A 27,407-nucleotide genomic window follows, 5' to 3' on the forward strand; every position below is an offset into this window, starting at 1 on the left:
TTACAATTTCATGCTAGAGAGAGAGAGAGAGAGAGAGAGAGGAGGAGGGAGAGAACAAAATCATTTGTAATAATGGTTTGTAATTATAATTATTCTGTAATAATTTAAAATCATTTTATATTTATTGGAAATAAATTTATAATATCAAAAACATAAAATTTCTATTATTGAAGTATCTTCACCTCAAAATGATTCCTATCCATAAATAATTGAAAGAAACTGAGGTAAAGGTACACATTGGATTGATTTCCAATTATAGTGTAAGTTGTGAGGAGTTTGAGTAATTTTTTAAAATTTTATTTAGAAAATGAAATTTAACAGGGTGACATTGATTAATAAGAATACATAGATTTCAGATAAACATTTTTATAGCATTTGAATGTTGATTATGTTGTATATCTATCACCTAAAGTCAAATAATTTTCTGTCACTGTATAGCTGTCTCTTTTTACTCCCTTCCCCCAAACCTTTGTTATTGATGAAAAAGTACAGATGTTTCATATAAATTCACTTAGTTATTTTGAGTTGATTCAGTTATTTTCATAATAAAAATAATCTTTCATATATTTCATAATCTTTCATAGATTATCGTGAGGTGAAAAAAGGAGAGTACAAAAATCATCACAGAAATTTGCAAAATGCAGACTAAACCAAAGAAATATGTGCAGAAAAGAGAGAACATAGCAGCCTGGGACTTTTTTCTTTAGAAAGGCCTATTTAGAAGTTTGGCTCTTAGCTAGTATTTGGGAATTTGGATCTCTGGAGGGTTCTCAAACCTCAGAACTGATAAGAGTGGCTCATTGTGCCTAAACGGTGTGTGTGAAATATATGTTTTATGCTAAACACCTCTTGTCCTTCTGGAAGGCTAGAATTTTGGTATGTGCTAAGCAGAGGTGCCTATGTGACCAGACCCCAATAAAAACCTTGGCACTGAGTCTGTAATAAGATTACCCGGTGAACAACATTTTATATGTATTGCCACAACTTGTTGCTGGAGAAATTAAGTGCATTTTGTGTCACTGCACTGGGAGAGAATACACGGAAACTTGCCACTGATTTCCTCCAGATTTCACCACAGGCACTGTTTCTCTTTGGTTATTTTGCTTTGTATCCTTTCAATGAAATAAATCAATGCAATAAATGATGATATCAAATCATTAAATCATCAAATCTTGGGGGGTGTTGCGACCCCTGTCCCAAAATGTGACAGATATTACAGATCTATTCATCATAAATAATATAACTACCATAACCTCTATCAGGTCCACCACTACTGCCTACCATGTATTGAATAGTCACTAAATTCTGGGACCTATTCTATGACATTACAATACATTATCTCATTTAATTTTAACCATAAACTCTATAAGTAATTATAAGTAATATAAGGCAGGTATTATATTACTAATTTGAGGAAGAGAAAATGGAGGTTTATGAGTTAAGTGACTTGATAAGGTTGTCAGACCTGGCCAATATCAGAAATGAAATTGGAACCTGTCTCTTTGATTCCCAAGTCTGTGCAGTTAACCAATATGTTATATGGCCATTAAATAAAAATGCCAATTTTAGCATAGGTTAAATTCTGAAGTATATATGACTTTTGTTTAATGATCACTGAATTTTTTACCTTCATTATTTTATTTCTCTCTGAATAAGCTTAAAAAATATTTTTATTATTAAGTGAGAGGTGGGGAGGCAGAGACAGACTCCCACATGTGCCTCAACCAGGATCCACCCAGCAAGCTTCCTACAGGGCAATGCTGTGCCCATCTGGGGCTGCTGCTCCATTGCTCTGCAACTGAGAGCCTAAAGCAAGGCCATGGAGTCATCCTCAATACCCAGGGCCAACTCACTTCAATTGAGCCAGGGCTGCAGGAGAGGAGGAAGAGAGAGAGAGAGAGAGAGAGAGAGAGAGAGAGAGAGAGAGAGAGAGAAGGGGGAGGGGTGGAGAAGCAAATGATTGCTTCTCCTGTGTGCCCTGACCCAGAATCAAACCTGGGACTTCCACAAGCCGGGCTGACACTCTACTACTGAGCCAATCGGCCAGGGCCCCCAAATTTTTTTCTTGCCTTTTTAAAAATTAAATTTATTGGGGTGACATTGGGTAATAAAATTATATTATTTCACGTGTAGGATTCTATAATACATGATATGTATATTGCATTTTGTGCCTACTATACAAAGTCAGATCACCTCTCACCATATATTTGACCCCCCACTACCCTTCACTATCTTTCCACCCCTCCCCCTTTCCCTTTGGTAACCACCATACTGTTTTCTGTGTATATGAGTTTTTGTTTGTTTGTCTTATTTGTTCATTTATTGCTTTTGGTTTTATATCACACTTTTGAGTGAAATCATATGGTTCTTGGGTTTTTCTGTCTGATATTTTGCTTAGCATGATATTCCCAAGATACATCCATGTTGTTGTAAATAGCAGTATTACATCTTTTATTATGGCTGAGTAGTACTCCATTGTACCACATTTTCTTTATCCAATCATCTATTGAGGGACAATTCAGTTGTTTCCATGTCTTGGCCACCATGAATAATGTTGCAATACACATAAGGGTGTATATATCTCTGTCATAAATGTTTTCAAAAATTTCAAGTAGATACCCAGAAGAGGGGTAGCTGGGTCATATGGTAACTCTACTCTTAGTTTTTTGAGGAACTTTCATACTGTTTTTCATTGCGGTTATACTAGTTTACATTTCACCAGCAGTGAATGAAGATTCCCTTTTTTCCCACAACCTCTCTAACACTTTATATTAATTGTATTGTTGATAATACCCATTCTAACAAGTATGAGGTAGCATCTCATTGTAGTTTTGATTTGCATTTCCCTTAGAGTTAGTGAAATTGATCATCTTTTTATATATCTCTTGGTCATTTGTATGTCTTTTAGGGAGAAGAATTTGTTCAAGTTCTCTGCTCATTTTTTAATTAGATTATTTCTGTGGTGTTCAGTTTTATGAGTTTTTTTATATATTTTGGATATTAAGCACTTGTCAGTGCTGTTGTTTAGAAATATCTTCTATTTTGTTGGCTGCCTTTTTGTTTTGTTGTCAGTTTCTTTTGTTGTGCAGAGGCTTTTTAATTTGATATAGTCCCATTCATTTATTTTTGCTTTTATTTTTCTTGCCTTTGGGGTCAAATTCATATAACTCTCTCTAAGAACAAGGTCCATAATTTTAGTACCTATGTTTTCTTCTATGAAATTTATTGTTTCAGGTCTTACAATTATGTCTTTAATCCATTTTGAGTTAAATTTTATATATGGGGAAGAAAAGCAGTCTAGCTTTATTCTTTAGTATGTGGCTTTTTAATTTTTCCAGCACCATTTATTCTTTTTCCAATGTATATTTTTGGTTTTTTGTTGAAATTATTTGCCCATATATGTGTGAATTTATTTCTAAACTTCTAATTTTGCTTCATTGGTCTGTGTGTCTGTTTTTCTTCCAAAAGCATGCTTTTTGATTACTGTCACTTTGTAGTATAACTTAAAATCAGGGAGTGTGATCTCTCCAGCTTTTTTTCCCCTCCTCAGAATTGCTTTGACTATCAGGGTCTATTGTAGCTTCATACAAATCCAATGGTTTTCGTTGTTGGTCTATGTATTTTTATAAATTGAATTTATTGGGGTGACATTGGTTTAAAAATTAATACAAGTTTTAGGTGTACAATTATCTAATACATCACCTGTATATTGCATTGTTTGTTCACCACCCCAAGTCAAATCTCCCTCCATCACCATCTATTTATTGCTCCTCTATCTTCTTCCACCTCCCTTTAGTTTCTCTCCCTCCTGTAATCTCTCTTGTTGTCTATGTCTATATTTTTTTGCTTTGCTTAATTTCTTCACTTTTTTACGCAGCCCCCAATACCTATCCCCTCTCAGATAAATACAGTACAAAAAATAAAATTATAGGCAAATATCCCTAATGAATTTATATGCTAATATCCTCAACAAAATATTAGCAAACAGAATACAGAAATACCTTAAAACATTAAACATCATGATCAAATGAAATTTATCCAGGTATATAAGGTTGGTACACTACCTGCAAGTCAATTTATGTGGTAATTACCACATAAACAAATGAAAGGTAAAAACTACACGATCATATCAATAGATGCAGAAAAAGTGTTAATAAAATCCAGCACCCATGTATGATAAAATTCTCCACAAAGTGGGAATAGAGAAAACATACCTCAATGTAATAAAGGCCGCATATGACAAGCCCACAACCAATATCATACTCAATGGGCAAAAACTATAAGTATTTCCTTTAAGATTGAAAATAAGACTAGGATGTCAGATTTCACCATTTCTATTCAACATTCTACTAAAAGTTCTAGTTACAGCAATCAGAAAAGAAGAATAAATAAAAGGTATCCAAATTGGAAAGAAGTGAAACTGTCCTTATATACAGATATCATGATATTGTTTATAGAGAACCCAAAAGATTCCACCAGAACAACAACTGAAACTGATATATGAATTCAGTAAAATAGCAGGATATAACATAAATATTTAGAAAGCAGTTACAATTTTATGCACCAGAAATGAACTGTCAGAAGGGGAAACTAAGAAAACAATCTTATCCAAAATTGCTTCAAAAAGAATAAAATACGTAGGAATAAATTTAACCAAGGATGTAAAAGACCTGTACTCAGAAAATTATAAGACACTGAAAAAAGATACTGAAGGTACAAATAAGTGAAAATATATACTATGTTTATGAATAGGAAAAATTAACACAATTAAAATGTCCATACTACCCAACCAAACTATAGATTCAATGCAAGTTTGATCGAGATACCAATGGCATATTTCACAGAACTAGAAATAATTCAAAAATTTATATGGAACGACAAAATACCCAAAATATCAACAGTGATCTTGACAAAGAAGAATAAGTTTGAAGAAATCACACAATCTGATATCAATCAATACTATATTACAAGGCCATAGCCATCAAAACAATATACTGGGATAAAAACAGACATATTTCAATGGAACAGAATATAGAGCTCAGATAAACCCAGACCTTTACAATAAATATTTAATAAAGAAGGCAAGAACATAAAACGGGGTAAACACAGTTTATTCAATAAATGGTGCTGGGGAAATTGTACAGATAGGTGTAAAAAATAAAATTAGACCACCTTCTTACACCACAAACAAAAATAAATTCTAAGTTGTTTGAAAACTAACTTTGTGCTAACTTCAGCAGCACATATACTGAAATTAGAATGATAAAGAGAAGATTAGCATAGCTCCAGTGCAAGGATGACACAAAAATTCATGAAACATTCCATATTTTTAGACATACAAAAGCTGAGGAAATTCATTGCAAAAAAATGCCTACTGCATAAAATACTCAATATGATTATTTGACCAGATACAAAGAACAAAATAAATCAAAACTACAAGTAGAAGCTCCAACAGGGTTACAATAAAAACAAGAATAACCTGTGACAACAAGAACATAAAAAGGAAGAGGATAAAGATCAGCAGGAGCAGAAGAGGATGGAGAGCAGAAGCACTCATAAGACAAAGAATTTATATATTTGAAAATATTTCTCTTAATAACTTAATAGTAACCACCCATGAAAAAACTAGTACTAAAACACATATCTTAAAAAAAGAAGAAATAGGAGAAAAAAGTGCAGAATATCACCACACACAAACAACTCACAGAAACACAAAAGAGAAGAACCAAATGAGACAGAGAGTTACCAGAAAACAAAACATAAAATGACTATAGGAAATCCTCAAGCACCAATAATTAACCTAAATGTAAATGAACTGATCTCACTAATAAAGAAGCACAGAGTAGCAGATTAGATAAAAAAGCAAACCCAAACATATGCTGCCTTCAAGAGACACATCTAAGCTACAAGGATAAAAATAGACTCAAGAGTGAAAAGTTGTAAAATGGTTCTCCAAGTAAATAAAACCCAAAGAAAAGCAGGCATAACCATACTAATATTTGACAATGCTGACTTCAAGACAACATAAGTTACAAAAGACAAAGATGGACATTTCATAATGATAGAAGGGGCATTATGTCAAGAAGATACAGGCTCTGGCCAGTCTGCTTAGTGGTGAAGTGTCAGCCTGGCATGTGGCAGTCCTGTGTTTGATTCCCTGTCAGGGCACACAGGAGAAGTGACCATCTGCTTCTCCACCCCTCTCCCTCTCTTTTCATTCTCTATCTCTATTCTCTTCCCATAGCCATGGTGTGAATGGTTCAAGCAAGTTGAGGATGGCTCTGTGGACTCACATCAGGCACTAGAATGGCTCAGTTGCTGAGCAATGGAGCAATGCCCCACATGGGCAGAACATCACCAGTTAGGGTGCTTGCCAGATAGATCTTGGTCAGGGCATATGTGGGAGTCTCTCTCCCTGCCTTCCTGCTTCTCATTTAAAAATAATAATAAAAAAGATATAACATTTCTTAATATATATGCACCAAACCAGAGAGTACCAAAATATATAAGACATCTACTAACTGACCTTAAAACAGAAGCAGAGAAAAACACAATCATACTTGGAGAACTCAACACACCATTGATAGATCATCAAACCAAAAAATTAATAAAGAAATATTGGCCTTAAATGACACACTAGAAAAAATACACATAATAAACATTTACAGAACATTTTGTCCCAGAACATCAGAATATACATTCTATTTCAGTGTGCATGGACATTTTTCAAGGATAGACCCTATGCTGGGCCACAAAATTAACATAAAAAATTCAGGAAGATTGACATTATATGAAGCATATTTTTTGAACATAATGCTTTGAAATTAGAATTTAACTAAAAAAGGAAAAAACCCCACAAAAATGTGGAAATTAAAAAACACTTTTAAAAAAGGAGTGGATTGAAGAAGAAATAAAACCAGAGATCAAAAGATATATTCAGAAAAAATGAGAATGACAACATGACACAGCAAAATTTTGAAGATGCAGCAAAAGAAGCTATGAGGGATGTTTATATTAATCACAGGCTTATATTAACAAATAAGACAGATCTCAAGTACACAACCTAACATTACTCTAAATAACTGGAGAAAGAAGAACAAAGGCAACCCAAAGTCAGCAAAAGAAATAGTAAAAATTAGAGAATTAAATAAAATAAAGAACAAAAACACTATAGAAAAAAATTAATGCAACAAAGAGCTGGTTCTTTGAAAAGATCAATAAAATTGACAAATCCCTGTCTACAATCTGAGTAAAAAAGAGAAATGCCTCATATAATCAAAATCTGAAATAAAAGAAAAGATATACCACAGATATTATGATATACTAAGGATCATACTAGAAACTATGAAAGATTATATGCCACCAAATGCACCAATCTAGATGAAATGGATAAGTTCCAAGAACTATACTTCCTAGACTGAAGCATGAAGAAGTAGAAAACATAAATAGACCCATAAGTAGGAAGGAAATAGAAACAAGTATAAAAAATCTTCCCCAAAATAAAAGGTGAGGACTAGTAAATAAAAGGCTACACATATAGTGAATTCTATCAAACATTCAGAGAAGACTTGGTAGCTATCCTTCTCACAGATTTTCAGAAAATAGAAGAAGCATTACTCCCTAATACATTTTCTGAGGCAACATAATATTCATGAAAATCTGGTAAGACAACACAAAAAAAGAAAACTACAGACCAACTAATAATGCAAAAAGTCCTTAGCAAAATACTAGCAAATTGAATACATCAATAACATAAAAAATGATACATCACAATCAAGTGGGATTTATTCCAGGAGCACAAGTATCAACATATATAAAGAGATTAATGTAATACACCATGCCAATAAAACTAGGAAAAATTATATGATCCTATCAATAGATGCAGAAAAGGCTTTTGTGAAGATACAACATCCCTTTATGTTTAAAACACTCAATAAAATGGGTATAGAAGGAAAGTACCTCAACATACTAAAGACCTTATATGAAAAACCATCAGCTAATATCATACTAAAAGGTGAAAAAATGAAGGATTTCCTCTAAAATGAGGAACAAAACACAGATACCCACTATCTCTGCTATTATTCAACATAGTTCTGAAAGTTTTAGCCAGAGTGATCAGCCAAGACAAAGAAATAAAAGGCGTCCATATTGGGAAAGAAGAAAGCAAAGTATCACTTTTTGCAGATGATGTAGGAAACCCCAAAGAGTTTACTGAAAAACTATTAAAAACTACAAACCAATACATTCAGTCTCAGGATTTAAAATCAATATACAATAGTCCTATCTGCCAACAATGAAACTTCAGAAAATAAACTAAAAAATAAAAACAAAAACAATTCCTTTTATAATTGCAACAAAAAGAATAAAATACCTAGGTATAAATTTAACAAAGGATGTGAAGGACCCATATATTAAAAACTAAAAAGCATTACTAAAAGAAATTGAAAAAGACACAATGAATTGAATATTACATGTTTATGTGAGATTTAACGTAAAGTAGCCATATTACCCAAAAGAATATACAAATTTAATGCAATCTCCTTTAAAATTGCAATGTCATTCTTTAAAGTAAGGGAACAAAAAACCACCAGTTCATATAAAACCATAAAAAAAAACCCAAAAGCCAAAGCAATCCTGAGAAAAAAGAATGAAGCCAGAAGGATCACACTACCTGACTTCAAAGTGTACTATAGAGCTACAATAATCAAGAAAGTACAGTATGAGCAGAAAAATAGACATACAGACCAATGGAACAGAATCGAGAGCCCAAAAATAAAACCACATATTATGAACAAATCATCTTCAATAAGGGAGCTGAAAACACACAATGGATAAAAGAAAGCCTCTTCAATAAATGGTGTTTGAAAGTTGGATAGCCATATGCAAAAGAATAAAACTTTACTACAATATGAATCCTACACATAAATTAGTTCAGAGGGGAACAAAGACCTAACTATAAGATCTGAGACAATAATTTACATAGAAGGTAACATAGGTACTAAACTCATGGATCTTGGCTGTAGAGAACAATTTATGAATTTGATTCTAAAAACAAGGGAAGTAAAGGCAACAATAAAGGAATGGGACTCTATCAAACTAAAAAACTTCTGCATAGCAAAAGAAACTAATAAAACAAAAAGGCAGCCAGACAAATGGGAGATGATATTTGCAAATAACAACTCCAATAAGGAGTTAATATCCAAAATATATAAAGAACTCACAAAGCTTAGCAAAAAATAAGCAAACAATTCAATTAAAAAATGGAGACAGGACCTGAACACACAATTCTCCAAAGAAAACATACCAATGTCCAACAGGTATAGGGAAAAAGCTCATATTAAAACTAAAATGAGATGCTACCTCACACTTGTTAGATTGGCTATTATCAACAAGGCAGGTAATAAGGGTTGGAGAGGCTGGAGGAAAAAGAACCCTCATTCATTGCTGGTGGGAATGAAAGCTGGTATACACATAATGGAAGAAAGTATGTTGGTTTCTCAAAAATCTAAGAATAGAGCTACCATATGACCCAGCAATCCTTTCACTGGCTGTCTACCCCCAACACTCAAAAACACTGGTACGCAAAGTTGCATGCAACCCCATGTTCATCACAGCATTACTAATAGTGGCCAAGTTATGGAAACAACCAAAATGCCTCTTGATAGATGATTGGATAAAAAGATGTGGTACATATATACAATGAAATACTACTCAGTCATACAAAATGATAACATATTGCCATTTATGACAACATCGATGGACTTTGAGAACATTACACGGAGTGAAACAACTAAATCAAAAAAGCTAAAAACTATATTATTTTACATATAGATAAAATAAAAATCTGACATTCGGAAGAAGACAAGATGGCGCTGGAGTAGGCGGACGTACCAACATCCACCTCCCAGAACCAAAGTGGATTACAAAATAATTTTAAGAACTATCATCTGGAAAAACCAACTTTGGACTAAACTAAGAGGACTCTTCAACCAAGGAACACTGAAGAAGCCACACTGAGACTGGTAGGAAAAGTGGAAACATGGAAAGGGCTGCCCAGCTCCTGGAGCGAATGGCAGCTGGGAGAGACTCACGTGGCAGGAAGTGAGTTTAGCAGAGAGGGGAGGGTCCTGAGTCCCAGGAACAAAGCCCAAGCCTGCAGCCCCAGAGCCAAGAAGAGGTGTAAGGACATTATGTAGCTGGAAACAAGTCAGGATACTGTTTGTGAGAAAGAGCCTGATTTCTCAGACCCAGATTCTTCTTAAAGGGACCGCGCAGAAAACCTCTTTCACAACCACTCACCCGGGGCTCCAGGGAATGGGGAGAGAGGAGAGTACCAGAGTAGGAGGAAGAGAGTGTAATCTAGGAGGCACAGGGAGAAACATTTTGGGAGACAGCCACCCTAATCCCTTGGACAAGTCACTCCCCAAATCTGAAGTGAATATTTTCCATGGAAACAGCAATACCAGCAAAGGGAAGCAGGAGAGCAGCCAAACAAGCTCCCTGGCAGCACTCAGAGCAGAGTTGCTTAAAAGGAAGGAGCTTCTGGGTCTACAGTAGTGAGTGTTAGGGTCTGAGCTGCAGCGTCCGCACCCCACACAGCTGAGGGCTCACTGGAGGATGGGTGGCGGCAGGATGCGGAGGCACGGTTCTGTCAGCAGGGGCGGAAGCCTGCTGGCTGCCACTGGGCTCACATGTGAGCTCAGTTTTGCCCAGCTGGGGAGGAGTAGGCATGCAGAAGTGGTCAAGACCAGCTGCCGGCAGCCTGTAATCCAGCATGCGGAAGAAGGATGGGAACATGGGAAGGGGTGGAGGCCAGCCCTTCAGCAAGGGTGCAGGAGCACAGCCTTGCCCTACCCATGGAACTTAGGCTTGTGACCTGACTTGGGAGTCAGCTTCTCCCATGAGGGTGGAGCCAAAAGCCCAGAACAGGCAGAGTTCTGCTACTGAGCTGAGCGTGGGCACGCAGTCCTGCCTGGCTGGTAGAGCCAAGGCTAGCAGCTGTTCCATGAGTGGGCTCCTCCTGCAAGGGCAGGGCAAAAGCCCAGAAATAGGCAGAGACCCTCAGTTGAGCAAAAGTGATCGCCACTGCCCTCAGGGCCGAGCATAACACCACCGACGGGGGTAGGGCAAAGGCCAAGGACACAAAGGCTTGTACACCCGAGCATGTGTTCACAGCCACTCCGATGAAGGAGAGGTGGAAACCACAGCAGCAGCCCCAGTGGGCAGGCACCGGCAACGCCCAAACCCAAAAGCCCCAGGCAGCAACAGAAGAGGGGGTGGTGGGCCTGCAGACAGACCATACCTAGGGAACAGAGGCCAAACCCAGTGGACTCCAGTGACCAAAACCTTCCTTTACACAGAGAAAATGTGAAGGCAAAGAAATGCAACACAAATAAACTAAGAGAAATTCCCAGAAAAGGACCTAAATGAATCAGATATAACCAAATTACCAGATGCAGAGTTTAAAATAACAATTGTTAAGATGCTCAAAGATATTAGAACAACAATAGATGGTCATTATGAACACCTAAATAAAGAGATAGCAAATAGAAAAAAGGACATTGAAATAATAAAAAGGAATCAGTCAGAAATGACAAATACAGTATCTGAAATAAAGAAAACAATAGAAGGAATTAAAAACAGGATGGATGAAGCAGAGAATCAAATCAGTGAGTTAGAGGACATGATAAATAAAGGCATGGAAGCAGAGCAGAAAAAAGAAAAGAGACTCAAAAAGTCTGAGGAAACTCTAAGAGAGCTCTGTGACAACATGAAGAGAAATAACATCTGCATCATAAGGATTTCTGAAGAAGAAGAGAAAGAACAAGGGATAGAGACTTTGTTCAAGCATATCATAGCTGAAAACTTCCCTCAATTAAGGCAGGAAAACATCTCACATGTTCAGGAAGCACAGAAAACTCCATTAGGGAGAAAAACAAAGAAATCAACACCAAGACAAATCATAATTAAAATATCAAAGCTAAGTGATAAAGAGAAAATATTCAAAGCTGCTAGAGATAAAAAGACTATCACCTAAAAAGGAGCCCTGATAAGGATGACTTCTGAATTCTCAACCGAAACACTTGAGGCCAGAAGGGAATGGCAAGAAATATTAAAAGTAAATTAGAACAAGAGCCTACAACCAAGAGTACTTTATCCAGCAAGGCTATCATTTAAAATTGAAGGAGAAATAAAAAGTTTTACAAAAAAAACTCAAGAAATTTACTATAACCAAACTAAGGTTGCAAGAAATGCTAAGGGACCTGTTGTAAGCAGATAAAAGGAGAAAAAGAATATACCAAAAGAGGAATACAGTTTTACAGAATAAAATGGCAATAAACAATTACATATCAATAATAACCTTAAATGTAAATGGATTAAATGACCCAATCAAAAGACATAAGGTAGCTGCATGGATAAAAAAAACAGGACCCATACATATACTGTCTACAGGACACACACCTTAAATCAAAAGATGCACACAGATGGAAGATAAAAGGATGGAAAAAATATTTCATATATTTCATGCAAATGGAAATGAAAAAAAAGCTGGGGTAGCAATACTTATATCAGACAAAATGGACTTTAAAACAAAGACTATAGTTAGAGATAAAGAAGGTGACTACATAATGATAAAGGAATCAATCCAAAAAAAAGATATAACCATTATAAATATCTATGCATCTAATATAGGAGCACCTAAATATATAAAGCAGACTTTGATGGATTTAAAGAGTGACATCAACAGCAATTCTGTAATAGTAGGGGATTGCAATACCCCACTAACATCACAAGATAGATCCTCAAGAAAGAAAATTAACAAAGAAACAGCAGACTTGAAGGACATACTAGATCAACTCGACTTAATAAATATCTTCAGAACCTTTCATCCTAAAACAGCAGAATATACATTCTTTTCAAGTGCTCATGGTACATTCTCTAGAATAGACCTCATGTTAGGGAACAAAAGCAGTCTTAACAAATTTAAGAAGATTGAAATCATATCGAGCACTTTCTCTGATCACAATGTCATGAAACTAGAAATCAACCACAACAGGAAAAGTGAAAAATACACAAACACTTGGAAACTAAATAGCATGTTAATAAATAACGAATGGGTAAACAATGAGACCAAAGAAGAAATTAATAATTCCTAGAAACAAACGATAATGAGCATACATCAACACAAAATTTATGGGACACAGCAAAAGCAGTCCTGAGAGGGAATTTTATAGCATTACAGGCATACCTCAAGAAGCTAAAAAAAGCTCAAATAAACAACTTGACCCTACATCTAAAAGAACTAGAAAAAGATTAGCAAGTAAAGCCCAGAGCTAGTAGAAGGAAGGAAATAATAAAGATCAGAGCAGAAATAAATGACATAGAGGCTAAAGAAACAATAAGAGGATCATTGAAACCAGGAGCTGGTTCTTTGAAAGAGTAAACAAGATAGATGAACCTTTAACCAGACTCACCAAGAAAAAAAGAGAGAGGACTCAAATAAATAAAATTAGAAACAAGAGTGGAGAAATAACAACTGACACAACAGAAATACAAAATATTGTAAGAAAATAATATGAAGAACTGTAGGCCAAAAAACTAGACAACCTAGATAAAATGGACAAATTCCTTGAAACATATAATCTTCCAAAAATTAATCTGGAAGAATCAGAAAATCTAAACAGATCAATTACAACAAATGAGATTGAAACAGTTATCAAAAAACTCCCAACAAAGAAAAGTCCGGGGCCTGATGGCTTCACAAGTGAATTCTACCAAATATTCAAAGAAGAACTAACTCCTATCCTTCTCAAGTTATTTCAAAAAATTCAAGAGGAAGGAAGACTTCCAAGCTCCTTTTATGAGGCAAGCATAATTCTGATTCCAAAACCAAGCAAAGACAACACTAAAAATGAAAATTATAGGCCAATATCCCTGATGAATTTAGATGCAAAAATCCTCAACAAAACATTAGCAAACTGGATCCAGCAATATATGAAAAAAAATCATACACCATGATGAAGTGAGATTTATTCTTGGGAGGCAAGGCTGGTACAATATTCGCAAATCAATGTGATTCATCACATAAACAAAAATGAAGGAGAAAAACAACATGATAATTTTAATAGATACAGAAAAAGCTTTTGAGAAAATCCAGCACACATTCATGATCAAAACTCTCAGCAAAGTGAAAATACAGGGAACATACCTCAACATGATAAAGGCCATTTATGACAAACCCACAATGTCATACTCAATGGGCAAAAATTAAAAGCAATCCCCTTAAGATCAGGAACAAGGCAAGGGTGCCTCTTTTTACCACTGTTATTCCGCATAGTTCTGGAAGTCCTAGCCACAGCAATCAGACAAGAAGAAGAAATAAAAGGCATCCAAATTGGGAAAGAAGAAATAAAACTATCATTATTTGCACATGATATGATATTGTATATAGAAAATCCTAAAGTCACAGTAAAAAAACTACTAGACCTGATAAATAAATTCAGCAAGGTGGCAGGATATAAAATTGATACTCAGAAATCAGAGACATTTTTATACACTAACAATGAACTGTCAGAAAGAAAAATTAAGGAAGCAATCCCCTTTACCATTGCAACCAAAAAAATAAAGTACCTAGAAATAAATTTAACCAGGGAGATTAAAGACTTATACTCGGAAAATTATAAAACATTGATAAAAGAAATCAGGGAAGATACAAACAAGTGGAGGCATATACCTTGCTCATGGTTAGGAAGAATAAACATCATTAAAATATCTATTTACCCAAAACAATTTATTAATTCAATGCAATACCGATTAAAATACAAATGATTTACTTTAAAGATATAGAACACATATTTCAAAAATTTATATGGAACCAAAAGAGAACACGAATAGCCTCAGCAATCTTGAAAAGGAAGAATAAAGCAGGAGGTATCACACTGCCAGATAGCAAGTTATATTATAAGGCCATTGTACTCAAAACAGCCTGGTACTGGCATAAGAACAGGCATATAGATCAATGGAACAGAACTGAGAACCCAGAAGTAAACCCACACTTTTATGGACAACTGATATTTGACAAAGGAGGTAAGAGCATACATTGGAGTAAAGACAGCCTCTTCAACAAATGGTGTTGGGAAAATTGGACAGCTACCTCCAAAAAAATGAAACTAGACCACCAACTTACAGCATTTACAAAAATAAACTCAAAATGGATAAAAGACTTGAATGTAAGCCGTGAAACCATAAGCATCTTAGAAGAAAACATAGGCAGTAAGCTCTCTGACATCTCTCGCAGCAATATATTTGCTGATTTGTCTCCACAGGCAAGTGAAATAAAAGACAGGATCAACAAATGCAACTTTATCAAACTAAAAAGCTTCTGCACAGCTAAAGACAATAAGAACAGAATAAAAAGATAAACTATACAATAGGAGAATAAATTTGACAATGCGTCTGATAAGGGGTTGATAACCAAAATTTATAAAGAACTTGTAAAACTTAATACCAAGAAGACAGACAATCCAATCCAAAAATGTGCAAAAGAAATGAATAGACACTTCTCCAGAGAGAACATACAGATGGCCAATAGTTATATGAAAAAATGCTCAATATCACTAATCATTAGAGAAATGCAAATTAAAACCACAATGAGATATCACCTCACACCAGTCAGAATGGCGCTCATCAACAAAACAACACAGAATAAGTGCTGGCGAGGATGTGGAGAAAAGGGAACCTTCCTGCACTGCTTGTGGGAATGCAGACTGGTGCAGCCACTGTGGAAAACAGTATGGAGATTCCTCAAAAAATTAAAAATCAAACTGCCTTTTGACCCAGCTATACTATTGTTAGGAATATACCCCAAGAACACCATAGCACTGTTTGAAAAGAAGAAATGTACCCCCATGTTTATGGCAGCAATGTTCACAATAGTAAAGATCTGGAAAGAACCCAAGTGTCTGTCAGGGGACGAGTGGATTAAAAAGCTCTGGTATATATATACTATGGAATACTACACAGCCATAAGAAATGATGACATCGAATCTTTTTTTACAACAACATGGATGGACCTTGATAACATTATACTGAGCAAAATAAATAAATCAGAAAAAACTAAGAACTGTATGATTTCATACATAGGTGGGGCACAAAAATGAGACTCAGAGACATGGACAACAGTGTTGGGGTTACAGGGTGAGGCGGAGGAGAGGGAGGGTGTTGGGGGAGGGTAGTGGAACAAAGAAATCCAGTTAGAAGGTGACAGAAGACAATTTTATCAATGTCACCCCATTAAAATTAATCAAAAAAAATCTGACATTCATGAAGTTAGATAAAAGTGAAGTGGTTACCAGAGAAAGGGGTTGTGAAGAAGGGATTTGGAGGAGGAGCATAAAAAGGAACACATATGCAGTGATGGAGAGTGAATTGACTTTATGTGATGGGTACACAACACAATAAACATTCAAATGCTATAGAAATGTTTAACTGAAACCTATGTACTCTCATTGATTAATGTCACCCCGTTTATTTTAATTGTCTAAATTAAAAGAAAAATCTTAAATGCTATATTACCTCTGGGAAGAGGAATAGAAAACAATATAAACAAAGAGGAGAATTCTGTTTCTTATAGAAGTGCCAGTTGGATTTTGATGAAGATTGTGTTAAATACTTTGGGTAATATGGTTATTTTAACTATGTTGTTTCTTCCAATCTTGAACAAGAAATAGCTTTCCATTTCTAAGGTGTTTTTTTTTATCAATCTCTGTTAATTTTGTCTTACATTTTTCAATGAATAGGGCCTTCACATTTTTAAAGTTTATTTTTAGGTATTTTACCCTATTTTTGTTGCAATTGCAAAAGAAATTGTCTTTCTATTCTTTGCCTGAAATTTCATTGTTAATATATAAGAATGCAATAGAATTTTGTACATCAATTTTGTATCATGCCACTTTATTATTTATTGGTTTTAATAGTTTTTTTATATTTTGGTGAAATCTTTAGGATTTTGTATATAAAGAATCATTTCATCTTCAAAAAGTGACAATTTTACTATCTATTCCAAATTTGGATGCCTTTTATTTCTATCTCTTGCTTGATTGTTCTGGCTAGAACTTTCAGTACTATGTTGAATAACAGTGGTGAGAGTGGATATTCTTGTCTTGTTATTGACCTTACATGAAAAAACAGTTTTTTTACTGCTGAGTATATTAGATAAGTGTTTGTCACATATGGCCTTTATTATGTACCCTGTTCTGTTTCATTAAACAACTTTTCTATATCTGCATTAATATGTCTGTACCATATGTTTGATACCTGATAAATTCTTTTATAAATAAATTTTTATTAATGCTAATGGGTTGACCTCAATAAATCAGGGTACATATATTCAAAGAAAACATGTCCAGGTTATCTTGTCATTCAATTATATTGCATAACCATCATCCAAAATAAGACTGTCTTCCTTCACCCTCTATCTAGTTTTCTTTGTGTCCCTGCCCCTCCCCCTTCCCCTCTCCATCCTTCCCTCACATGCCCCCCCACACCCCCAACCCACGTAACCACCACACACTTGTCCATGTCTCTTGGTCTCGTTGTATGTCCAATGATTGTATGGAATCATGTAGTTCTTGTTTTTTTCTGATTTATTTATTTTACTCCGTATAATGTTATCAAGATCCCACCATTTTGTTGTAAATGATCCGATGTCATCATTTCTTATGGCTGAGTAGTATTCCATAGTGTATATGTGCCACATCTTCTTTATCCAGTCTTCTATTGAAGGGCTTTTTCGTTGTTTCCATATCTTGGCCACTGTGAACAATGCTGCAATGAACATGGGGCTACATGTGTCTTTATGTATCAATGTTTCTGAGTTTTGGGGATATATACCCAGAGGAGGGATTGCTGGGTCATAAGGTAGTTCTATTTTCAGTTTTTTGAGGAACCACCATACTTTCTTCCATAATGGTTGTACTACTTTACATTCCACCAACAGTGAATGAGGGTTCCTTTTTCTCCACAGCCTCTCCAGCATTTGCTATTACCTGTCTTGTTGATAATAGCTAATCTAACAGGTTTGAGGTGGTATCTCATTGCAGATTTGATTTGCATTTTTCTGTTAACTAATGACAATGAGCATCTTTTCATATATCTGTTGGCCATTTGTATTTTTTCCTAGGAGAATTGTCTGTTCATGTCCTCTTCTAATTTTTTATTAGATTGTCTGTTGTTAAGTTTTATGAGTTCTTTGTGTATTTTGGATATTAGGCCATTATCTGACTATTGTTTAAAAATATTTCCCATTTAGGTGGCTGTATGTTTATTTTGTTGTCAGTTTCTCTTGCTGAGCAAAAACTTTTTAGTCTGATGTAGTCCCATTTATTTATCTTTGCCTTCACTTCTCTTGCCTTTGGGGTCAAATTCATAAAATGCTCTTTAAAACCCAGGTCCATGAGTTTAGTACCTATGTCTTCTTCTATGTACTTTATTGTTTCAGGTCTTATATTTAGGTCTTTGATACATTTTGAATTAATTTTAGTACAAGGGGACAAGCTGTAGTCGAGTTTCATTCTATTGCATGTGGCTTTCCAGTTTTCTCAGCACCATTTGTTGAAGAAGCTTTCTTTTCTCCATTGTGTGTTGTTGGCCCCTTTATCAAAAATTATTTGGCCATATATATGTGGTTTTATTTCTGGAATTTCTATTCTGTTCCATTGGTCTGAGTGTCTGTTTTTCTGCCAATACCATGGTGTTTTGATTGTCGTGGCCCTATAATATAGTTTGAAGTCAGTTATTGTATTGCCCCCAGCTTCATTCTTTTTCCTTAGGATTGCTTTAGCTATTTGAGGTTTTTTTATAGTTCCATATAAATCAGATAATTTTTTGTTCAATTTCTTTAAAAAATGTCATTAGAATTGCATTAAATTTATAAATTGCTTTGCGTAATATGGCAATTTTGATTATATTTATTCTTCCTATCCAAGAACAAGGAATAGTCTTCCATCTCATTATATCTTTTTCGATTTCCTTTAACAATGCTTTGTAGTTTTCGTTATATAGGTCCTTTACATTCTTTGTTATATTTATTTCAGATATTTTATTTTTTTTGTTGCAATCGTGAAGGGGATTATTTTTTTTTAGTTCATTTCCTAATATTTCATTGTTGGCATGTAGAAAGGCTATGGACTTTTGTATGTTAATTTTGTATCATGCGACCTTACTGTATTGGTTTATTGTTTCTAGTAATATTTTGTGGAGTCTTTGGAGTTTTCGATGTACAGGAACATATCATCTGCAAAAAGTGATACCTTTACTTCTTCTTTTCGGATATGGATGCCTTTTATTTCTTTCTCTTGTCTGATTGCTTTGGCCAGAACTTCTAGCACCATGTTAAATTTGAGTGGAGAGAGTGCATAACCTGTCTTGTTCCTGATGTAAGGTAGAGAGTCCTCAGTTTTATGTCATTTAATATGGTGTTGGCTGATGGTTTATCATATATGACCTTTATCATGTTGAGATATTTTCCTTCTATACTCATTTTCTTGAGTGTCTTAAACATAATCTTGTATTTTATCAAATGCTTTTTCTGCATCTAATGATAAGATCATGTGGTTTTTGTTCCTTGTTTTGCTGATATGGTGTATTACGTTAACCATTTTACGTATGTTGAACCATCCTTGAGATTCTGGGATGAATCTCACTTGATCATGGTGTAATATTTTTTAATATGTTGTTGTATTCAATTTGCCAGTATTTTGTTTAGTATTTTAGCATCTATATTCATTAGAGATATTGGTCTGTAGTTTTCTTTTTCTATGCTGTCTGTGCCAGGTTTCGGTATGAGGGTTATGTTGGCCTCATAAAATGTCTTTGGACATATTGCTTCTTCTTCAATTTTTTGGAAGACTTTGAGTAGAATAGGAACCAAGTCATCTTGAATGTTTGAGAGAATTCACTAGTATAACCGTTTGGGCCTGGACTTTTATTTTTGGAGAGATTTTTAGTAGTTTTCTCTATTTCCTTCCTGCTATTTGGTGTGTTTAGGCTTTCTGCTACTTCATGACTCAGTCTAGGAAAGTTGTATTGTTCTAGGAATTTATCCATTTCTTCTAGATTGTTGAATTTGGTAGCATATAATTTTTCATAGTATTCTACAATAATTCTTTGCATATCTATGATGTCTGTGGTGATTTCTCCTCTTTCATTTTGGATTTTTTTTATATGATTCCTTTCTCTTTTTTACTTGGTGAGTCTTGCCAAGGGTTTGTCAATTTTATTGATCTTTTCAAAGAACAAACTCCTTGTTTTATTAATTTTTTCTATAGTTTTTCTGTTCTCTATATTATTTATTTCTGCTCCGATTTTTATTATCTCCTTTCTTTGGCTGGTTTTGGGTTGTCTTTGTTGTTCTTTTTCTAGTTCCTTAAGTTGTGAAGTTAATTGGTTCACTTGAGATCTCTCTTGTTTGTTCATATAGGCCTGAAGTTATATAAACTTCCCTCTTATTACTGCTTTTGCTGCATCCCAGATATTCTGAAATGTCATATTGTCATTTTCATTTGTCTGTATATATCTTTTATTTTATTTTATATATAAGTTTTTATTGTAATGGGGTGACATTAATAAATCAGGGTACAGGCCCTGGCCGGTTGGCTCAGTGGTATAGTGTCGGCCTGGTGTGCAGAAGTCCCGGGTTCGATTCCAGGCCAGGGCACACAGGAGAAGTGCCCATATACTTCTCCATCATCCCTCCTTCCTCTCTGTCTCTCTCTTCCCCTCCCACAGCGAGGCTCCATTGGAGCAAAGATGGCCCGGGCACTGGGGATGGCTCCTTGGCCTCTGCCCCAGGTGCTAGAGTGGCTCTGGTCATGACAGAGCAATGCCCCGGAGGGGCAGAGCATCGCCCCCTGGTGGGCGTGCCGGGTGGATCCAGGTTGGGCGCATGTGGGAGTCTTTCAGACTGTCTATCCCGTTTCCAGCTTCAGAAAAATAATAAATAAATAAATAAATAAATAAATCAGGGTACATATATTCAAAGAAAACATGTTCAGGTTATCTTGTCATTCAATTCTGTTGCATACATTTGACCCAAAATCAGATTGTCCTCCATCACCTTCTATCTAGTTTTCTTTGTGCCTGTCCCCCACCCCCTTCTCCTCTCTCTCCTTCCCTCCCCTCACCCCCCCATAACCACCACACTCTTGTGCATGTCTCTTAGTCTCCTTTTTATGCCCCACCAATGTATGGAATCCTGCAGTTCTTGTTTTTTCTGATTTACTTATTTCAATCCATAAAATGTTATCAAGATCCCACCATTTTGTTGTAAGTGATCCAATGTCATCATTTCTTATGGCTCAATAGTATACCACCGTGTGTATGTGCCACATCTTCTTTATCCAGTATTCAATTCTTTTTTACATTGATTAAATCCTTTAAGCAAATTCTTGGCCAATACAGCAAGAATCCATAAAAGAGTAGTGTCCTTAACATGTACACCAAGTCCAAGTTGGCTGTATATATCTTTTGATTTCTGTGCTTATTTCTTTTTTGACCCATTCATTTTTTAAAAGTATGTTGTTTAGTTTCCACATTTTTGTGGTTTTTTTCCCACTTTTTTGCAGTTGAGTTCTAGTTTCAACACTTTAGGATCAGAAAATATGCTTGATACAATTTTAATTTTTCTGAATTTGCTGATGTTATTTTTATGGCCCAACACATGGTCAATTCTGGAGAATGTTCCATGTAAATTCGAGAAAAAATGTATACTCTGTTGCTTTGGGATGAAGTGCCCTGTAGATGTCTATCATATGCAGGTGCTCTAGTGTTTTGTTTAAGCCCAATATATCTTTATTGGTTCTCTGTTTGGATGAATGATCTAGAGCCGTCAGCAGTATATTGAGGTCTCCAAGTATGATTGTATTTTTGTCAGTTTTTGTTTTTAGGTCAATAAGTAGCTGTCTTATATATTTTGGTGCTCCATGGTTTCGTGCATATATATTAAGGATTGTTATGTCTTCTTGATTCAGTGTCCCCTTAATCATTATAAAATGACCATTTTTGTCTCTGAGTACTTTTTCTGTCTTGTAGTCAGCATTATGAGATATGAGTATTGCCACACCTGCTTTTTTTTGGATGTTATTTGCTTGCAGTATTGTTTTCCAGCCTTTCACTTTGAATTTGTTTTTATATTTGTTGCTTAGATGTGTTTCTTGTAGGCAGCATACAGTTGGATTTTCTTTTTTAATCCATTCTGCTACTGTGTGTCTTTTTATTGGTGAGTTTAATCCATTTACATTTAGTGTGATTATTGACACTTGTGGGTTCCCTATTGCCATTTTATAAATTGCTTTCTGTTAGTTTTGTATCTTGTTTGAGTCTTCTCTTTTGTTTTTCTATCCTTTGTTTTTGTTTGTTTATATTCCATACTTCTTTCCTCTGTTGCTACCTTTTTTATGTCATGTGCTTCTGTGGTGGTTTTTTTCAAGGGTGATTACCATTAAGTAATGAAAAGGGTACCTACCATATTCATTGTAGTAACCTATCTTAAGAGTGTTTCTGCACTTCATCATCCTTTGCTACTGTTAATCTGTGTCCTCTCCCCTTTTTTTTAGTTTTGTTGTCACAGTTTAAATTTGGTTGTATTTTGTTCTTGGTGGAGCTTTTACTTGTGGTTTTGTTTTGTTATGTTCTTTGAATCTGGTTGGAAAACCTCCTTTAGTATTTCGTGAAGTGGGGGTTTTCTGATGATAAATTCCCTCATCTTTTCTGTATTTGTGAATATTTTTATTTGTTCTTCATATTTGAAGGATAGCTTTGATGGGTATAGTATTCGTGGCTGAAAGTTCCTCTCTTTCAGGGCTTCAAATATTGGGGTCCACTTTCTTCTGGCTTGTAGAGTTTCTGCTGAGAAATCTGATGATAATCTAATGGGCCTTTCTTAATATGTTGTATTTTTCTTTTCACTGGCTGCCTTGAGAATTTTTTCTTTGTCATTGGTTTGTTCCATTTTCATTATGATGTGCCATGGAGTAGGTTTGTTGTGGTTAAGAAAACTCAGTGTTCTGTTTGCTTCTTGAATTTGAGGCTTTAGTTCTTTCCACAGGCTTGGGAAGTACTTCTCTATGATTTGTTTGAATATATTCTCCATTCCATTTTCTCTCTCTTCTTCCTCTGATATACCTATTATTCTTGTTATTCCTTTTGACAGAGTCAGACAATTCCTGTAGGGCTTTCTCATTTTTTTTAACTTTTGAGCCTCTGTTTTCTTCTTTTTGTTGAGCCTCAAGCTACTTGTCTTCTATGGCACTAATCCTACCTTTTATCTGGCCTGTTCTATTAGCTAAGCTTGTTACCTCGTTTTTCCGTTCATGAGTTGAGTTTTCACCTGTTTCATTTGTTTTTCTAGTTTCAATTTCCTTGGTAATATATTCTTTGTGTCCGTTGTGTTGTTTTCTGAGCTCCCTAAATTGCCTTTCTGTGTTTTGTTGTATATCTCTGAGTATTTTTAGGATTTCTATTTTAAATTCTCTGTCATTTAGCTCCAAGGTTTCCAATATATTAAATTTTTACTCCATAGTTTTCCACATCTATCTGTGCTACTTCTCTATCTTTTGTACCCATGATATTTGATTTCCTTTTTCTTAATGGCATCTGAGGGTGGTCTTGTTGATAGCACTAATGAGAATTAATAAAGAATAAAAAGTAAAAAAAAGTAAAAAAGATGAAAAAAATTTGGTAAAAAACCGAATAACAATTTATTATTCCTTTCCCCCTTTTCTTACTTCTCTTAACCTGCTCTCCCCTTCTCCTTAGAAAAATATCATAATAAACTGTGAATTATATTATGCTAAATGGAATAAAAACTGCCTATAATGGAGGGCCTAATTTGGGAGAAAGTGTGCAAGGGGCAAAAAATGAAGTAGGGACCCACAAAATGCAAAAAAGAAAAAAAATTGGGTTAAGTATAAAATGATTTGCTTGTAAGTGATGGTCAACTAAGAGATATAATGAGAGGGATAAGAGGGAAACAGGGAAAAGGAAAAAAAAAACTATTGTATGAAGTGAAACAAAAACTAAATAGAATGGAGATCCTGGGTTTGGAGAAATGCTAATGAGTTAAAAAGTGAAGTAAAAAGCACCCAAAATGCCACACAAAAAAACTTGAGTTCCAAATTAAATAATTTGTTCATGATTGAGGATTGAATGAGAGGAAAAGTAAAAGGAGAAAAGAAGCAACTAATAGAATGGGAGAAATAAGAAAAAGGGGAAAAGGAAAAGAAAGAAAAAAAACAAAGAGAGAGAGAGAGAGTTAAGGGTTTTGGAGTGTAAAACTCATGGATAGTAAGGAAGAAGAAAAGAAATAAAATGTAACACTTATGGGTAGTTTAGTTCAAGAAAAGGAAAGAATAAGATGGGCAGAGAATAAAAGGACCATGGTGGAGGAAATAGAAATAATAATAATAAAGGCAAGAAGATGAAAGAAACAAAAAATAGTGGAACAAGTTATATAAAGTCTTTGGATTTTTCTTGATTTTGAGAGGTTAACTTCTTCCTTTTTCTTTCCTCTCCCTCTTCCTGGTCGGTGACTCTGTACCCCAGGCTCTGCCCCTGTGGCACACTTAGGTAGAGATTTGCACTTGATGAGACTCTATGGTGATGTCATATATTAATCTTCAGTCTCATTGGTAGTCAAGGCTTGTTAGTGTTTGCAGGCTCCAACAATGAGAGAGTCCATTTTCCGGGAGCCTCTCTTTTAGTCTCTCCTTCCTGAATTAGCAGCCTGATGATCCAGCTATGAGGCTGCTACAGCCGCTGCCTGTGCCTTCACTTTCAGTGTGTGGAACTCCCGAATGCTCCAAGGATAAATTTTTCTGTCTCTGGTTGATGAACTTGTTGAAATTTTGGGGAGATTTGTCGGTCGTGCTTTTCATGGCACCATTTCTCTGATGTCACTATACCTGATAAATTTCATCACTCGTCACTGTTCTTGATTTTTCAGAAAGGAAATATTTTGCTTTACTACTCACACACTTATTTTTCCAGATTAATTTTATCAATTTAATAATCTCTCCAAATAATAGGTATTTTGATTGAAATTGTATTGAAGTTATAGACTAATTTTGAGATAATTGATACCTTTATACTACTTCTTATTCAGGAACTTATGTTTCCTCATTTATTTCAGGTCTTTTTTCATGTCTTTTAGTAAACTTTTATACTTTTTAAAGACTTACACAGTTAAATTCAATTTGTCTCTTACTAAAATATGTTTCATGAAGTAAAAATATTTTAAAACTGCCTCATCAGGGAGTGTAATTAAAAGTGCAGTGAGCTGGGAAACAGGATACCTACATTTAATTCGGGAACACTCACTATTGAACTTTGCAACTTGAAATAAATTTAACTATTTCAGGTCACAAAGTTTTTCAATGATAAAATTATTTGAATGGCTGTCTATAAGAATACATATAGTTTTATGATTTTCCAAAAGTAAATGATAAATTAATGAGAAAATATTTTATTCCATTTTTGCCTATATTAGTTTTTTGTTCTCATAAAAACATAATGAATGTTATAATAACATTTTTAAGTACAGAAGAAAAACACAAAATTTTAAGGTTAAAGTTGCAAACATTACCAGAGTTTTTCCTTATTACCCTGCAATATTTTTCTTTGCATAGTTGAGACCATTCTCTAAATAAAATTATACATATTTTTTTGTCCTTAGCACCTGATATTCTAAATTGAAGATTCAAAATTATCTTTTGCACAAAAATTTTTTTCCTCTTATTGTTTCCATTCAACTTGTTTTGACCTCTTCATCAAAAAATGCAAGTTTTCAGCCCTGGATGGTTGGCTCAGTGGTAGAGCATTGGCCTGGCATGCAGAAGTCCTGGATTCGATTCCCGGCCAGGGCACACAGGAGAAGCGCCCATCTGCTTCTCCACCCCTCCCCCTCTCCTTCCTCTCTGTCTCTCTCTTCCCCTCCCGCAGTGAGGCTCCATTGGAGCAAAGAAGGCCCAGGCGCTGGGGATGGCTCCTTGGCCTCTGCCCCAGGCACTAGAGTGGCTCTGGTCATGGCAGAGTGACATCCCGGAGGGGCAGAGCATCACCCCCTGGTGGGCGTGCCGGGTGGATCCCGGTTGGGCGCATGCGGGAGTCTATCTGACTGTCTCTCCCCGTTTCTAACTTCAGAAAAATACAAAAAAAAATGCAAGTTTTCTTAACCTGTATGTGTCATCTATCCTGTTTCCTCCAGCCTTTGTTTGCCCTTCATCTGTGTGTTCTGGAAAAGACCCTCAAGTCAGTCTACCAGATCACTGGTTTTAATTCTGTAGTGGTGATGGTGTTCTTTACTGCTTTCTAAAACTCACTTTTAATTCTATAATTGTGCCTTTTAGATTATTTTAAATTTCTTCTTGAATATGATAGAAAAATATCTCCCCCTAACAATGACCAGAACCTAATCCCTGGAACCTGTGTATATGGCATCTTACATGGTAAAGGGGAATTCACAGAAATTATTAAATTAAGGATCTTTTTTAAAAAACTTTATTTATTTATTCATTCATTTTAGAGAGGAGAGAGAGAGAGAGAGAAGGGAGGAGCAGGAAGCATCAACTCCCATATGTGCCTTGACCAGGCAAGCCCAGGGTTTTGAACCAGCGACCTCAGCATTCCAGGTCGACGCTTTATCCACTGCGCCACCACAGGTCAGGCAAATTAAGGATCTTGATTGAGATAAAGAGATTATTCTGGATTATCTGGACAGGCCCAATGTAATAATTAATGTATCACATACAAAATGGATCAGGAGGGGTAAAGTGAGGAGAAACTGATGTGACTAGAGAGATTGAGGTGAAGCAGCCACTAGGCAAAAATGAAGGCACACTGTAGAACCTAAAAGAGACAAGAATGGAATTATCTCTACAGACACCATGAAGAAACTGGTCCAGCCAACAAGATTTTAGTCCTTTAATATTTACTTTGTGGAGAGACAAGTTGGCTACAGAGTAGGCAGATGCTCCAAATTCTACTTCCCAGAATCAATGTGGATTTCAAATTAATTCTGAGAACACTCATTGTGAAAGACCAACTTTGGACTAAACTAAGAGGATTCTACAGCCAAGGACCAAAAGAGAACCCACTGAGACTGGTAGGAAAGGCAGGGATGTGGAAAGGACTGCCCTGTTCCTGGGAGCCAGTGGTGGCCAGGAGGGACTCTTGCAATGGGAAGGTTTGCCTAGCAAGTTGTGGGTCCTCAGCCCCAAAACTGGAATCCCAGCCTAAAGCCCTGGAGCCTGGAAGGGGCTTAAGGGCTATATTTGGCTGATAAAAGGGCCTAGATACTGTTTGAGAGAAGGAGGCATAACTCTTAAACTCAGGCTCCGTATTAAAGGGATTGC

General features: G+C 35.4%; 1 protein-coding gene and 1 non-coding gene across 3 annotated transcripts in view; one reads left to right on the forward strand and one right to left on the reverse strand.

Moving 5' to 3' along the window:
- The window catches only part of HECW1 (HECT, C2 and WW domain containing E3 ubiquitin protein ligase 1), a 592,171-nt gene that overhangs the window by 239,701 nt on the left and 325,063 nt on the right, over nucleotides 1–27,407 (reverse strand). The window lies entirely within an intron of this gene.
- On the forward strand, nucleotides 5,225–5,331 carry LOC136336956 (U6 spliceosomal RNA). Its single transcript, XR_010731689.1, has one exon. It is a non-coding gene; the product is annotated as a U6 spliceosomal RNA (small nuclear RNA).

Source organism: Saccopteryx bilineata, chromosome 4 (genome assembly GCF_036850765.1).
Source record: "Saccopteryx bilineata isolate mSacBil1 chromosome 4, mSacBil1_pri_phased_curated, whole genome shotgun sequence".
NCBI lineage: Eukaryota > Metazoa > Chordata > Mammalia > Chiroptera > Emballonuridae > Saccopteryx > Saccopteryx bilineata.